Source organism: Rhineura floridana, chromosome 4 (assembly GCF_030035675.1).
Source record: "Rhineura floridana isolate rRhiFlo1 chromosome 4, rRhiFlo1.hap2, whole genome shotgun sequence".
Taxonomy (NCBI): domain Eukaryota; kingdom Metazoa; phylum Chordata; class Lepidosauria; order Squamata; family Rhineuridae; genus Rhineura; species Rhineura floridana.
Genome location: NC_084483.1, coordinates 202159017 through 202173927, shown reverse-complemented (window position 1 = coordinate 202173927; position 14911 = coordinate 202159017). Strand labels below are relative to the sequence as shown.

General features: G+C 38.6%; 1 non-coding gene across 1 annotated transcript; it reads left to right on the top strand.

The window, feature by feature from the left end:
* The first annotated feature begins 255 nt into the window (after positions 1-255).
* TRNAS-UGA (transfer RNA serine (anticodon UGA)) lies at positions 256-325 on the top strand. Its single transcript has one exon. It is a non-coding gene; the product is annotated as a tRNA-Ser (tRNA).
* The last annotated feature ends 14586 nt before the right edge of the window (positions 326-14911 follow it).

Below are 14911 nucleotides of genomic sequence, written 5' to 3'. Positions count from 1 at the left end.
TTTATATCACACTTTCCAATGACTGTCAGATTTGATGGACACTTGGGTAACATGCACTTGACACCTGCACGGTCACACTCCGCAGCTGTCGTTGGATAAGTGCTATACCAACAGAAAGAACAAATTCTATTTGCCATGTCTGAGACCAACAATTCTTTTCATCATCATTCCTAATCATACTGGGCATGTGCAAGGATGAAGATAATATACAAGGGAGAAGGTAATTTTCTCCCCATACTTTAAGAACTGGGGAAAGGCCATAGCTCAGTGGTAGAACATCTGCTTTGAATGCAGAAGGTCCCAGGTTCAATCCCTGGCATCTCCAGGGAGCGCTGGGAATGTCCCTTGCCTGAATCCTTGAAGAACCACTGCCGGGCAGTGTGGACAACACCAAGCTAGATGGACCAATGGTTCTGACTTGGTGTAATGCTGCTTCCTATATTGCTATGGTTTATTCCTATGCTATGGGGGTTGGACTTGATGGCCTTATAGGCCCGTTCCAACTCTAGTATTCTATGATTCTATTCCTAAAAAAATACATTATAGAGCTCAGGGAGTTAAAGGATGTGAAGAAGTAGTACACAGTCACGCAGGTGAGGGTTTGCAGATACACCTTGTGAAATAGAACAGTGTCATGGATAAAAATGGCTGTGAAAACTCGTCAGTCCCTAGGTCAGAAGTGAGAGACTTGTGGCCCTCCAGATGTTGTCGGACTCTAACTCATAGAATCATAGAGTTGGAAGGGGCCTTGTAGGCCATCGAGTCCAACCCCCTGCTCACAGCAGGAAATCCACAGCTAGAGCATCTCCCACAGATAGCTGTCCAGACTCTGCTTGAAGACATCCAGCGAAGGGGATCCCACCACCTCCCTAGGCAGTCGGTTCCATTGCCGAACTGCCCTTACTGTCAAGAAGTTCCTTCTAATGTCCAGCATCCTGTTCTCACAGTGGTCAACCAGTTGCCCATGGGAAACTCACAAGCAGGACCTGAGTACAAAGAGCACTCTCCCCTCCTGTGGTTTCCAGCAACTGGTATTTGGAAGTATACTACTCCCACCTATGCAGGCAGAGCATTGCCATCATGGCCGATAGCCACTGATGGCCTTTTCCTCCATAATTTTTCCATTCCTCTTTTAAATCCATCCATGGTGGCAGCCGTCACTGCATCTTGTGGGAGCAAATTCCATAGTTTAACTATGCGCTGTGTGAAAAAGTAATTCCTTTTGTCTGTCCTGAATCTTCCAACATTGAATGTCCACAAGTGCTCATGTTAATAATCACAGTCGTAAATAAATTATAGTCATAAGTAACTATGGCTAATGATACGGTTATGAAGTTTAATAACATTTCAAATTGTGAAATACTGGTGCTGACAGCACGATTCAGTGATTCTTAGGCTGTGGTCTAGGGATCACCAGTGGCTCCTGGTTCAGTTTTAGGTAGACCCAGAGGCTAACATGAACTTTAAAGAGGAAAACGCTAAAGAGGTAGAAGTTACTGGGAGGAAGGACAGGATATAAATCAAATAAATAAATAAGTAAAAATTTATAGAGTTTCTATCTGGGCCAGAGTAATTCATTATGCACAACACCCCTAAAGTGCAGTAGACATCACTGCTGCACTACTGTACAGATCACAACCTGATTCCACACTGTGTGTAAAAGGTGAATGAATTCACATGTCCACCCAAATGAATTTTCACTTGAGCTGATCTGTACAGTAACAAGCTGACACACTCCTAGGTATGTTTCTGATTCTTTCTTGTCAACACTATACCGAAATGGATCGTCACACAGAGGGCATGCCAACACAGTCATTTCAACACCCAATACCAAAATTATGATGCAGCCTCCTGTGTTGATAGATGCAAATTTTTAAGGACTGATTCTTCACTCACCTGTTCATCTGAAATATTCTGAAATGCCGGAAGCATATTGGGACATGTAGGCAAACGCATCAACAACTCCCAAACCCGCCTTGACAGATTTTCCGCATGAAGATGAAGTTCTTCACATTTTGCACTCTCACTACCATCAGCCCCAGTCTGCATGGTAAATGGTCAAGGCTGAAGGAAGGGAGTTGTAGTCCAAGAACATCTGGAAGGCCACAGGTTCCCCATCGCAACCAGAAGAAAGCCGTCAATCAGAAATGCAATCTATGACGTAGCTTCAAATTTATATAATACTGGATATCAAAAATCAGGTAACACCCCCCACAGTTCTTTTACATAAAAAAAGAAGCAAGCTTTAACTCAATAAGTCTGAAAAAGGTTCATGATACCTGTTTGAGAATATAAGTCTTACACATCTTTATTTGTATTATTTTTAATTTTCTTTATATTATTTTAAATATTATTTGAAACCTGGCTGTTTTTCAAAAGACACACAACCAAAATGTTAAGAAATAAAACCAAATTGATTTTTTTAAAACAAAACAAAACAAAGCTTCTAGATTTTGTGTGGTCTGGTGTGTGTGTGCATAACATCACAAACACTATTGCCTCTGGGAACTATGCTGTAGAATCCAAGGGAAAAAGTCCCGTCACCCCCATCCCCCTCCCCAGTTAAAACAGCATTGCTGGATCTTTCAGTGCATGTCACAGAATTAGCAATGTGACCTTGCACAGTACCTCTGACCCTTAGAAGGAAGAAGGAGAAGAAGAAGAAACCATAGATCAGGAAGGAGAGCTTCACGTCTGCTTAGAATTGCTGGGAATTCTGAGATCACACTGAGAAGGGGACAGAAAGTGTTCCTTATTTATAAGTCACTGAATAACAGCAGCCCTTAGAGGGAAAGAGCAGAACAAGATGCAAGCCTGACAAGCAGGGGTGAGGAACTTCTTCATCCTGAAGGCCACATTCTCTCCTGGGCAAGCTTGTGAGTGCCATATGCCTGTGGTGGATAGGACCAGTGCCAAAAGTGGATGGAGCAATTTTACCTTTGAATATTAGGTTAATTTCTAAACACTCACCCATCCCTCTTTATCCTTTATTAAGGCAAAGAAGAAGCTTGATCAGAGTTCAAGGGCATATTGCAGCCACATAAGAATGATGCAAAGCAGGGGGTTGGTTCAGGAAGGGTGTGGCTCCTTATTGATTGGTCCCGTAGAGAGAAACAGAAGTAAGAGATACAACCACATAAAGAGGGGGTGGGAAAGTTTTTGGCCCTAGAGACTCATTCCTTTCTGGACAAGTTTTTTGGGGCCATATTCAGCTTTCCACAGGTTTTCCATTAGGGAACACATAAACGTCTGCATCCAAATGATGTGCTGCCCTACTGACTTAAGGCCCCTCCCCTTAGATTGCAATCTGTAGGCATCCCGGGAGAAAACCACTGCTAGTAGTCCATGACTATCAGGATAAAGCCTCAGGGATAAGGTGTCCCAGATCTTGGAAAAGTTACTTTTTGAACTACAACTCCCATCAGCCCAATCCAGTGGCCATGCTGGCTGGGGTTGATGGGAGTTGTAGTTCAAAAAAGTAACTTTTCCAAGCTCTGACATGTCCTCTTAAATAGCTACTGTTTGAAAATACATAGTGCATCCAATCCTGATCAGCTGCAGGCATCTTGGGAAGAAACCCATTTGCTAGATTTGTACCAGCCTGGAGTCAAATGAGAGATGAAGGTGGAGAGGCAGAGACCAAAGTCCCCGTTCTTCAAGAGTTTTGGCAGAAGAGTGCAAGCCAAGGTCCAAGCCTCCTGTTGCTGACCCTCTTCCTTTCCTTTCCTTTCCTTTCCTTTCCTATGAAGAATGGGCTTGGCTTGGGATATGCAAAGCTGTCAATATTTATTTGCTTCAGTCTGAAGTTCAGTTATCCACATTTCCACATCAGTTTGCAATTATTTAAAAAGGTCCTCATGAGAATTTGTCAGGATTTTAGTGCAAATTTCTCCAAATATACAATTTTTCCGTGCAATGTTTCCTAATATACCCATTATTTGCAAAGCAATTTCTCCCAAATAGAATGCATTTTTGTATGTTATCATCAGTTTTATTATACAGCTGCAAGAGTGGCTCTATAATATAGTCAGCATGGATTTTTCACATTCCGCAATGTTAAATCGAAAATACCTCCCATGCCATTCTGATGCTTCCCATAAGCTCATTTCAAAACAAAACCTTATAAAATTTATAGTCCTGAATTCAGAAATGCTTGCTTAACAACCCGCTGAATTTTCACGGCGATGCACAGAACGGAGAGAATCGAGAGTTCAAGTGCAAAAAGGGGGGGGGGGGAAACAGCCTTTTTTGACTTTTTTCTGAGTTCTCATAATTTGTTGAAATTAATTAAAAATCTGCCATGCTCACAGAGTATCAGTAATCTTCTTACTGGCCTTGCCACATACTTTGATCTTCATCTTCTGCAGTTTAAAAGTTAAAAAAATGCCTGGCTGATTTTTCATTAATTTAATAAATTTAGCATTCAACTCAATGATAATGTCAGGCATGCTCCATCAAAACCAGCTGTCAGTGTTCTAAAAGCCAGACTTCCTGCTGCTGGGCTTGGCATAATCAGGGTGCCACACCCACACCAGACCTTTATTTCACTTGAAAAAGTCATGGCTTCCCCCAAAGTATCCTGGGAAGTGTAGTTTGTGAAGGGTGCTGAGAGGAGCTCCACTGACGGAACTCCAGTTGCCAGAGTAGTTTAACAGTCAGCTGCTCTGATAGAAGCTCTGTGAGTACAACAGGACATGTCCTATGAACTCTCAGCACGCTTCACTAACTACACTTCCCAGGATTCTTTGAGAGAAGCCATGACTGCCTAAAGTGAAATAACATTCTGGTGCGGATGTGGCCAGGGACAGGGAATTTGGTAGGAGGCTACATGTGCCTGCTGTAGAATGAAAAGGTGGGGAAATACTGTTCACAATGTTTTCCTTTTGGAAAGGAAAGGGGCTTCCCCTCTGCCCAGTGCCCATGCATACAATCTCCTCTCCTCCCCCTCCCATATGCTTTCTGCCCTCCTCCCCCCCGCCTCTTGCCCAGGTCAGTTTCACCTATTCTAAGCATGACTACACAGGAGTAAATCCCACTGAGCTCAAAAAGCATGTGAATGTTCAAATTTGTCATCCCCTGCTCCTTCCTCTTATCCCCTCCCTCTTGCCCATTCCCTATCCCTTCCTTGACCTCTGCTTTTCCCTCCCCATCCCTTTCCAACCCGCTCCTTCCCCCTCCCCTTCCTCTTTCCCCCTCCCAATGCTTCTCCCCCATGATCAGTTTTTCCTGTCCTAGGACCACAACATGGGAGACCAGGGTTCAAATCCCCAAACAGCCATGAAGGCAGCCAATCATTGCCTCTCAGCCTCAGAGGAAGGCAGTGGTAAACACCGCTGAATATCACTTACCATGAAAACCGTATTCATAGGGTCACCATAAGTCGAAATCAACTTAAAGGCAGTCCATTTCATTTTCAAGCATGATTGCACAGTAGTAAATCCCATTGAACTCAATAAACTTGCAAAAGATCAAACCTGTCTTCCCCTCCTCCCTCCCATCATCTCCCTTTTGCCCCTTCCCTCCCACTTTCTTCCCCCTTCCCCCTCCCCTTCCAATCCCATCCTTCCCCCTCCCACTCCTTCTGCTCCCCTCTCCCCCTTCTTCCCTCTACTCTCCCCTCCTCCTCCTCCTCCTCCCCCCCCCATGGTCAGTTTTACCTATCCTAGCCATGATTGCACAGAACTAAATCCCATTGAACTTAATAAACATGCAAATGATGGAACCTGCCTTTCCCCTCCTTCCCCTCTCCTCTCCCTCCTCCCTTCTTCCTCTCCTCCCCTCTCCCTTCTTCCTCCTCCTCTTCCCATCCCAGGCTTCTCTCCCCTTAGTCAGTTTTACCTATCCTAAGTATGATTGCATGGGAGCAAATCCCACTGAACTCAATAAACATCCACATGATCAAACCTGCCCCCCTCCTCCCCCGCTTGGCACGTTACCAAACTCTTCCAAGCTACATAGGAAGTGGATTGGACTGTGAAAGACCAACCCAAGTTGTGTTTGCATTTTCACAAATGTGTAGGGCAGTACAATATCTCAGAGAGGAGGTCAGATCTCCTGCTCCCCTGGTGCATTCACTATAGCTGCCCAATTTCCCTGGTTTTTAAAGTTTGATCAAAATATCTGTTGGCTATAGGTACATTCTTAAACTGGAAGGTTTTTTGCCTATTAGTGAATAATAACTAGAGCAAAGTTATGTTTGCAAGTCCAGTAGTGACACTGTAAAGTGTGTGTGTGAGAGACAAGCAAAGGGATTTGCACTGTTGGCATGCATAACAAGCCCATAATCCTATTTCATTGCTTATAACCATCATTCATTGTGAATGGGAGAGAGATTTGATTCAGTTCAGATTTAAAGATGGATCTACCTAATTTGCAGACTAAATAATATGCAGACCAAAACACAGCCTTCCTTTGAAATGTGCACTTCTCCAAATTTGCAGTGAGGTTCTCCAGTGAGATAATGTGTAGAAAATGCATATACCAGGATAAAATTAGTGATAATAGTATACAAAAATGCATTATATTCAGGAAAATGGCTTTGCAAACACATGTATATCAGGCAGAATTGTGTTTCAGAATGTGCATGTTAGGAGACATTTGCACTAAAATGCTGACAAATTTTAAAAACCCCAAATTTCTGCAGAAATGTGGAGAACTGAATTTAAGACTGGAACAATGAGAAACAAAGAAAGCAAAATTGACAGTCGCCCATTCCTAGAGGGAATGCATGCCTAGTCCATAAGCCGGTTTCATTGTTCACAACTATCCTTTATTGTGCAGAAACAACTAATTTCAGAAATGGGGAGTCGCTGAGGAATATTTACATGAGGCCTGCATCATAGATCTTTGGATTCCACTGCTCCCACCCGCAGGATTATTGGGGTTTGGTATTCTTAGACAAGGTCCTGACACACCCTTGTTTGAAAAGTGTAGTGGTGGTGGCTGATTAAAATGGGAAGAGTGTTTGTGTGATAAAACAGGGATTTGGTGGATCTGTGAATGAACGTGTGTGCATCTCTAAGTTCTTCACCGATCCCACTGAGTGTAACTTGCCTGAGGCCACTTCTCCAACAAAAATCTTGGACTAGTAGCAAAGGCACACCAACCACAGCCTGAACTGTTACAATAAAAGCTTCTCTCCAATTTGTTTCCAACTATGCAACACATTCTTCTAGTTCCTGGCATAGACACTCTCATTTATCTCCCCAACTTGCTCCTCAGCTCTTCACAAAAGTCCGCCCTTTACCTCCAACAGATTGCAAAAGCATCCCTACAAATAACAATCTCTTACATCTACTTTCCTGGAACATTGCAGGCTGGAACACTAAAATTCATGTTCATGAATGGAATACTTACCTCTCTAATTATGATATCATCTCTGTCCAAGAAACTTGGCTTATCGAAAAACCTTATCTAAATGGATATACCACCACATACTTACCAGCACAACCCTCAACGAGAGGCAGACCAAAAGGAGGCTTGGTGCTCTTCATTTCTACATCTTTGGAGTTACAAATTCTATCTCTACAACCGTTGGAAACATCTGCGATGGCAGTTTTATTATCCAAGGGGTTAATTTGTCTACTACTTGTTAATGTATATATCCCTCCTATGTCATCACGCAGTGATACAGAAAAGCGTTGGGAGAAATTAGACCAATATATTTTAGATCTTGAGTCGAGCCATCCCCATGCCCATTTATTAATAATGGGAGACTTTAACGCGAGGATAGGACCTAATAATAACTCCTTGCTCTCGTCTAAATTGTGGTGAGGTGAATTCTGTGATTACAACGCCTTTAATTTGGGCAGGAACTCGAAAGATACAAAAATCAATATAGGAGGTATTTGTTTAGCGCGCCTTGTGTCCACTCACCATCTGACCATATTAAATGGACTTGAACATCTAGATGAATGTGCTGAATTTACGTTCATCTCCCGGATAGGAAGCAGTGTGATCGATTACGTTCTTGTATCGAATACACTGCTTCCTTTGATAGGAAAGTTCGATATTGGTACTAACTTAAATAGTGATCATATTCCAGTCTGTTTATCCTGTAGTATCCCAGAGAGACTTTGTCTGACTAACAAGTTTACTGTAAAAATAGATCATCATAATACTCAATACAAACGTTATACATGGACAGCTCTTTTAGCCAACAGAATAGAAACCGTCTTATTCTCTTCTAAACTTATGGAAATTAGGAGGCTTTTAATGAACTCAGAGCTCCCGGGAGAATTACTTAACCTGTATACGATGATAACAGGCCACTTAGAAATCAAGATGTGCTCTATACATGCAGGTTTTAACGATCACAAGAACAGAGACCCCAAATGGTTTGATAACGAATGCTTTATGCTTAAACGACAACTATTGCAAGTTTACTTACAATACCGCCAGCAACAATTACACCACCTTCCGCCAAATTATTACCAAATAAAACAAAAGTACAAAACAACCCTAGCACTTAAGAAAAATTTAGCCAAGAAAGAGGAATGGAAAAATCTTATCATTGCGTCGAGGTCCAAAAACTCAAGAAAGTTTTGGTCAATAATTACAAAAGCCTTCAATCCCTCGCGTCCTGTGTTCTGTTACATCCCCCCACATGTTTGGGAAGGTCATTTCAGGACGTTATACAATAAGGATACTCACTTCGATATTGGCTCATATTCACCCCCAAATTCTCACTCGCTAGCGTCATGGCTTCCTGTGACCATTGATGAAATTAACTCTCTAATCGCAGATCTAAAAACAGGTAAAGCACCTGGTTCTGACAATATTCCCCCGGAACTCCTAAAAAACTTTCCAGATTGGTGGGCCCCTTTACTTGCAAAATTTTTTACCAGACTCAATGACACGGGGTGTTTTCCGGTCTCTTGGCACGAAGCAATTGTTATCCCGATTTTTAAAAAGGGGGACAGAGAAGTTCCATCTAACTATCGCCCAATTAGTCTCCTTTCTGTAATTGCTAAATTATACGCATCTTATTTGAAAGATAAGTTACAGAGATGGATGAAGGAGCAAAATATTCTCGGCAAAGAACAGGCAGGATTCAGAAAAGGTGCATCAACTCTGGATCACTGTCTGATCCTACAACATCTTGCACACAAGTATAGCAAACAGAAGGGAAATGGCCTATATGTCGCCTTTATTGATTTAAAGGCGGCATTTGACTCAATCCCTCGAGATATCCTATGGACAAAGCTATCTAAAACCACAATCGATAAAAGACTCCTGTTCCTAATATATCAATTGCACCAACAGACTACCTTGCGCATACATTGTGGAAAAGAGGGCGGGCTGACAAACTGTATCCCCACAACAACAGGGGTGAGGCAGGGTTGCATACTTGCTCCGTTACTTTTTAATCTTTTTTTAAACGATTTAAATGAAAGATGTCTTTCCCATGATTTTCACACACCTAAGATTGCAGACGAGAGATGCCCCCTATTACTCTATGCTGATGATGCAGCAATTCTCTCATTATCGAAGGTGGGATTAAAACGTACAATAAGGGCTTTTATGTCCTATTGTACAGAAAATCATTTAACTATCAATTTTGACAAAACTAAGATTCTGGTGTTCTCTAAGAGAATAAGTGCCCCAACCTGGAGAGTGAATGGCCATTCTATAGAACAAGTCACCCATTACAACTATTTAGGTCTAAATTTTCATTCCTCATTAAACTGGTCATTCCACATTAAAACAACGATCAGACGAATAAAATTATCCTTGAATAATCTGATTCGCTTCTTTTATTACAAAGGGGGTCAATTTATCCCGGCGATAATACATATATTTAAACATAAAATTATCCCTCAATTATTATACGGAGTTCCAATCTGGATACACTCCTTGAAACATTCAGTAGTCCTACTTGAATCTATTCTATCCTCCTTCTTACGACGATTGATAGGGGTCCCTAGATGTGGGCCCTCGGCGGCGCTAAGACTGGAATGCGGATTTTTAGCTTTGGAAAGCCAGGCTTGGCTTGCTTCTGTAAATTATTGGATAAAAATTTCTACTGACAATACACCGGGTTACATTTCCTTATTGTGGATGGATAATTGGCCATCTCAATGGAATCAAAAATTGGAATTGAAATTACAACAAATTGGCCTTGCAAAAGAATATTTAATATCTCAATCCCCAGAAGTTGCCTTAGCGACAATACGTTCACGAATCAAGGATATAGATTTTCAAACAGCAATTTCTCAAGCGTCTAAAAGATGTTCACCACTTTATTTAAAATTAAACTTTGCCCCTGGAAAAATTTGCGAGTACTTAGACCACCTCTTAATCCCTAAGTTTCACGTAATTTTCTCCAAAGTGAGATTTAATACTTTACACTCAGCGGTTTTAGAAGGAAGATTTAAGGGGATTCCATACGAGCAACGTATTTGTCCATGTGGTATTGACATTGAAACCCCTTCGCATACCCTTCTTTCTTGCTCCCTATACTCTCAAATTCGTGCTAAGTACCTTAAAGAGATTTTACAAAAAATTTCACATAAGTCTCCTGAAGCTTCTACTGTTCACCTACTATCTGGATCAGATAAACAAACTACTATACAAGTAGCCAAGTTTATATATGTAGCGCAGCAAATACGAATTTCACTAGGGTGTGTATAACTTACCCTAATTTGATGTATATAATACATGTATCTTAGGGTTTAAGACAGTAATAATCTTTGTATACCTGTACTTATGCAACCCAAACTTTATGTCTCAGTCTTGTAACGGAATCGGTTATTGTAAGCCTACTTTCTTATGTTCCCTGTAAACCCCGAAGAGCTTTAGTTTAGTTTTATTGTTATTTTAATAGTATTTTAAATTGCCTTTCTGTAAATAATTTTGGTTTGGATGAACGGGTCTTTGACCGTAAATAAACTTTGCTGATACTAGCTCCTGGCATAAGCTATCTTGATAAAAAGATTATGATTGCAAAACAACCTCATCAAACAAGCTCAAAAGGCAGGGTGAGTTTTTAACGGGAAGGAGGAGATGAACTCATTCCGCTGCTTGTGCACATTAATCTCTTTTCACCCCTGGCAAAAGCAAAGTCCTGTGGTATAATCTTCCAATTAAATCCCAACCACTTAGTGCTGCATGATTCGCCCAACATTCCATTCTCTGACACAACCATCACCTTCAACATTTTTTTTATAATAATTTTTTTATTATTCAAATTTTTATAAAAACAAATACAAATACAACAAAAACAATACAACAGAAAAAAATAAAAGAAAAAGAAAAACTTGACTTCCGATTTGTTACAGATCAGCTATAAGTATATAATATATATCAAACCTGCCTCCTAGAACATACGAAATTCACTTTTTTCCAAAGTCTATCTTAATTAATCGTCAAATCCCATTATCATCATTTCATTTTTTTCGTTCAACAAAAAGTCCAAAAGAGGCTTCCATTCCTTAAGAAATGTATCTGTCGTTTTTTCTCTAATAAGACATGTCAATTTGTCCATCTCAACTAAGTCCATTAATTTCAATAGCCATTCTTCCATTGTTGGTATCGATTCCATTTTCCACTTTTGTGCATATAGTAATCTTGCTGCCGTGATCATATATAATATTATTCTTCCATATTTCTTTTCCTTTTGTTTATCCATAAAACCCAATAAAAAAAATTCTGGTTTTGACTGAATATTTATCTTTAAGATTTTTTGCATCATCCTACCTATCTGTGCCCAAAATAATTTTGCCTGTTTACACAACCACCACATATGATAAAAAGATCCTTCTTGTTGTTTACATTTCCAACATACATTAGAAACATTACTATACATTTTTGACAACATTTCTGGAGTCATATACCAAAGATACATCATTTTATAAAAAATTTCTTTAAGATTATAGCATAATGTAAATTTCAAACCTTTTTTCCTCTTATTTTCCCATTGATCCATTTGTATATTATAACCAATTTTTTGCCCACTTAACCATACACTCTTTTACTTGTTCTTCTTCCATATCCATTTTTAATAAAAATTTATACATTTTTGCAATTATGCATTCATCATTTGTACACAAACCTATTTCAAAATCAGATTTATTTATTTCAAACCCATACATTTTCTTGCCCATTTTAAATCTTTCTAACAATTGTAAATAGGCAAACCATTGTGAACTATATCCTTCCTTTATTAGTTGTTCTCTCTCTTTCATTATATATTCACCATGCACATTTTCTAATAGTTCTTGGTAAGTTAACCATTTCTCTTTTCCAGCCATTTCTCTTCTATAAAATGCTTCTTGACTTGAAACACATAGTGGTATTTTCGGGAAAAAAAACTTGTTTTCCATTTATTCCATATATTCGACAAAGGACGTCTTATAAAATGATTGTTAAAATCCACATTAACTTTTACTTTATCATACCATAGATATCCATGCCATCCCCACTTCAGGTTGTGACCCTCCAAATCCAATAATCTTTTATTCCTCAATAGAATCCATTCCTTTATCCAGACTAAGCAACAAGCAGCAAAATACAGTCTCAAATTTGGTAATCCCAGCCCTCCTCTTTCTTTGGCATCTTGTAATAATTTAAATTTAACTCTTGGTTTTTTCCCCTGCCAAACAAATTTAGAAATATCTTTTTGCCATTGTTTGAAAGGTAGATCAGAGGATATGACAGGTATTGTTTGAAATAGAAACATCATTCTCGGCAATACATTCATTTTTATTACAGATATTCTACCCATTCATGACAACTGTAATTTATCCCATTTTAACAAATCTTTCTTAATCTCTGTCCATAGTTTTTCATAATTATTATGAAACAACTTTGAATTTTTATTTGTCATAATGATACCTACATATATCACATTTTCTTCTATTTTAAAATCTATCTTTTCCATTACCTCTTTTGGATCTCTTAAAAATAAATTTTTCACCAGCATCTTCGTTTTTTGATTATTGATCTTAAATCCTGCTAATGGTCCAAATTCTTCTAATTTATCCATCAATACTTTGATTCCTTCCAAGGGATTTTCTAATACAATTATCAAGTCATCAGCAAATGCTCTCAATTTATATTCCTCTTTTTTTATCTTTATTCCCGAAATCCTTTTGTCTTGCCTTATGTCTCTAAGCAGCACTTCTAAAACCAGAATAAATAGAAGGGGGGACAATGGACACCCCTGTCTTGTACCCTTTTGTATTTCACATGAGTCCGTTAAATCCCCATTGACAATTATCTGTGCCTTCTGTGATGTATAAATCGATCTGATCCATTTTATAAAATTATCTCCAAAGTCCATTTGCTCTAGAACCTTAAACATAAATTTCCAATTCAAATTATCAAATGCTTTCTCAGCATCCAAGAAAATCAAAGCAGCTTGTATGTCATTTCGTTGTTCTAGATATTCCAACACATTCAAAACATTCCTGACGTTATCACGTAATTGTCTTTTAGGTAAAAACCCTGCTTGATCTTCCTGAATAAATTGTTGCAATATTATTTTCATTCTTTCAGCCAAAATCATTGTAAAAATTTTATAGTCATTATTCAGTAAAGATATTGGCCGATAATTTTTTGTTTTAGTCAAATCCTGCTCCTCTTTAGGTATTAATGTTATATTGGCATTTTTCCAACTATCCGGTATCTTCCCCTCTTGTAAAATAGAATTCATTGTATACTGTAAAGGTAGTAAAAGTTCCTCCTCCAAGCATTTGTAATACATTGCTGATAGTCCATCCGGTCCTGGCGCCTTTCCTAATTTAATTTTACTTATAGCCTCAGATATTTCTCTTGACATAATAGGACCATTAATAGCTTGTCTCTGAAGATCTGTAATTTTGGGCAAATTCTGTTTGGATATATACTCTTCTATTTTTTCTGAGGGAATTTCCTGACACTTATACAAAGTTGAATAATATTGATGGAAAACCCTTTGGATTTTTAAATTGTCTGTCAACATCTCATCTCCTTCTTGTATCTTTAAAATAAGATTTTTTTGTCGTTCTTTTCTTAATTTATATGCTAGCAATTTCCCCAGTTTATTTGCAAATTCAAAAGTCCTTTGTTTAGCAAAATTTAATTTCCTTTCAATTTCTCTAACTGTCAACATTGACACTTGTTTCTGTAACATTTTAATTTGATTTACAGTAGAAGCTTTAGTTGGATTCTTTTTCAATTCCTCTTTTTGTTTTATTTCTTCCAAGATCAATTGCATTTTCTGTTGTTTCTTCTTTTTTAATTCAGAATTACATTTAATAAAATATCCCCTCATAAATGCTTTACTTGTATCCCAAACAATATTTTCATCTGTTCCTTTATGTAAATTGTGTTCAAAAAACTCTTTTAATTTCTTCTTACATTCCTGCACTATTTTATCATTCTGTAATAAAGATTCATTTAGTCTCCATCTAAATCCAAGATTTTTTTTTAAAAAAGTCAATATCACTGGATTATGATCCAAAAAGGTTTTTGGTAACACATCCATCTTGGAAATATCTTTCACTAAATTTTTAGACATCCAAATCATATCAATCCTCGAAAATGTTTTATATCTTTCTGAAAAGTAAGTAAATTCCTTTGCATTGTTATTTATATATTTCCAAACATCCACCAATTCTAAATTTTCCATCAATTCAAAACAGATCTTCGGCAATTTGCCCTGTGTCTCTTTAATATTTTTCTCAGAAAGTCTATCCATTTTTGGTGAAATTACCCCATTCCAATCACCCATGACACACCAATGATCATATGCAAACTCTGATAGTTTTTCCATAAGTCCAGTATAAAACCTTGTTTTATCTTCATTAGGAGCATAAATGCCCACTATCAAAATTTTTGTACCCTGAATGGTGATTTCAACTCCCACAAATCTGCCACTATCATCCAATAATATCAATTTAGGAGACAATTGTGAATTAATATAAAGAAC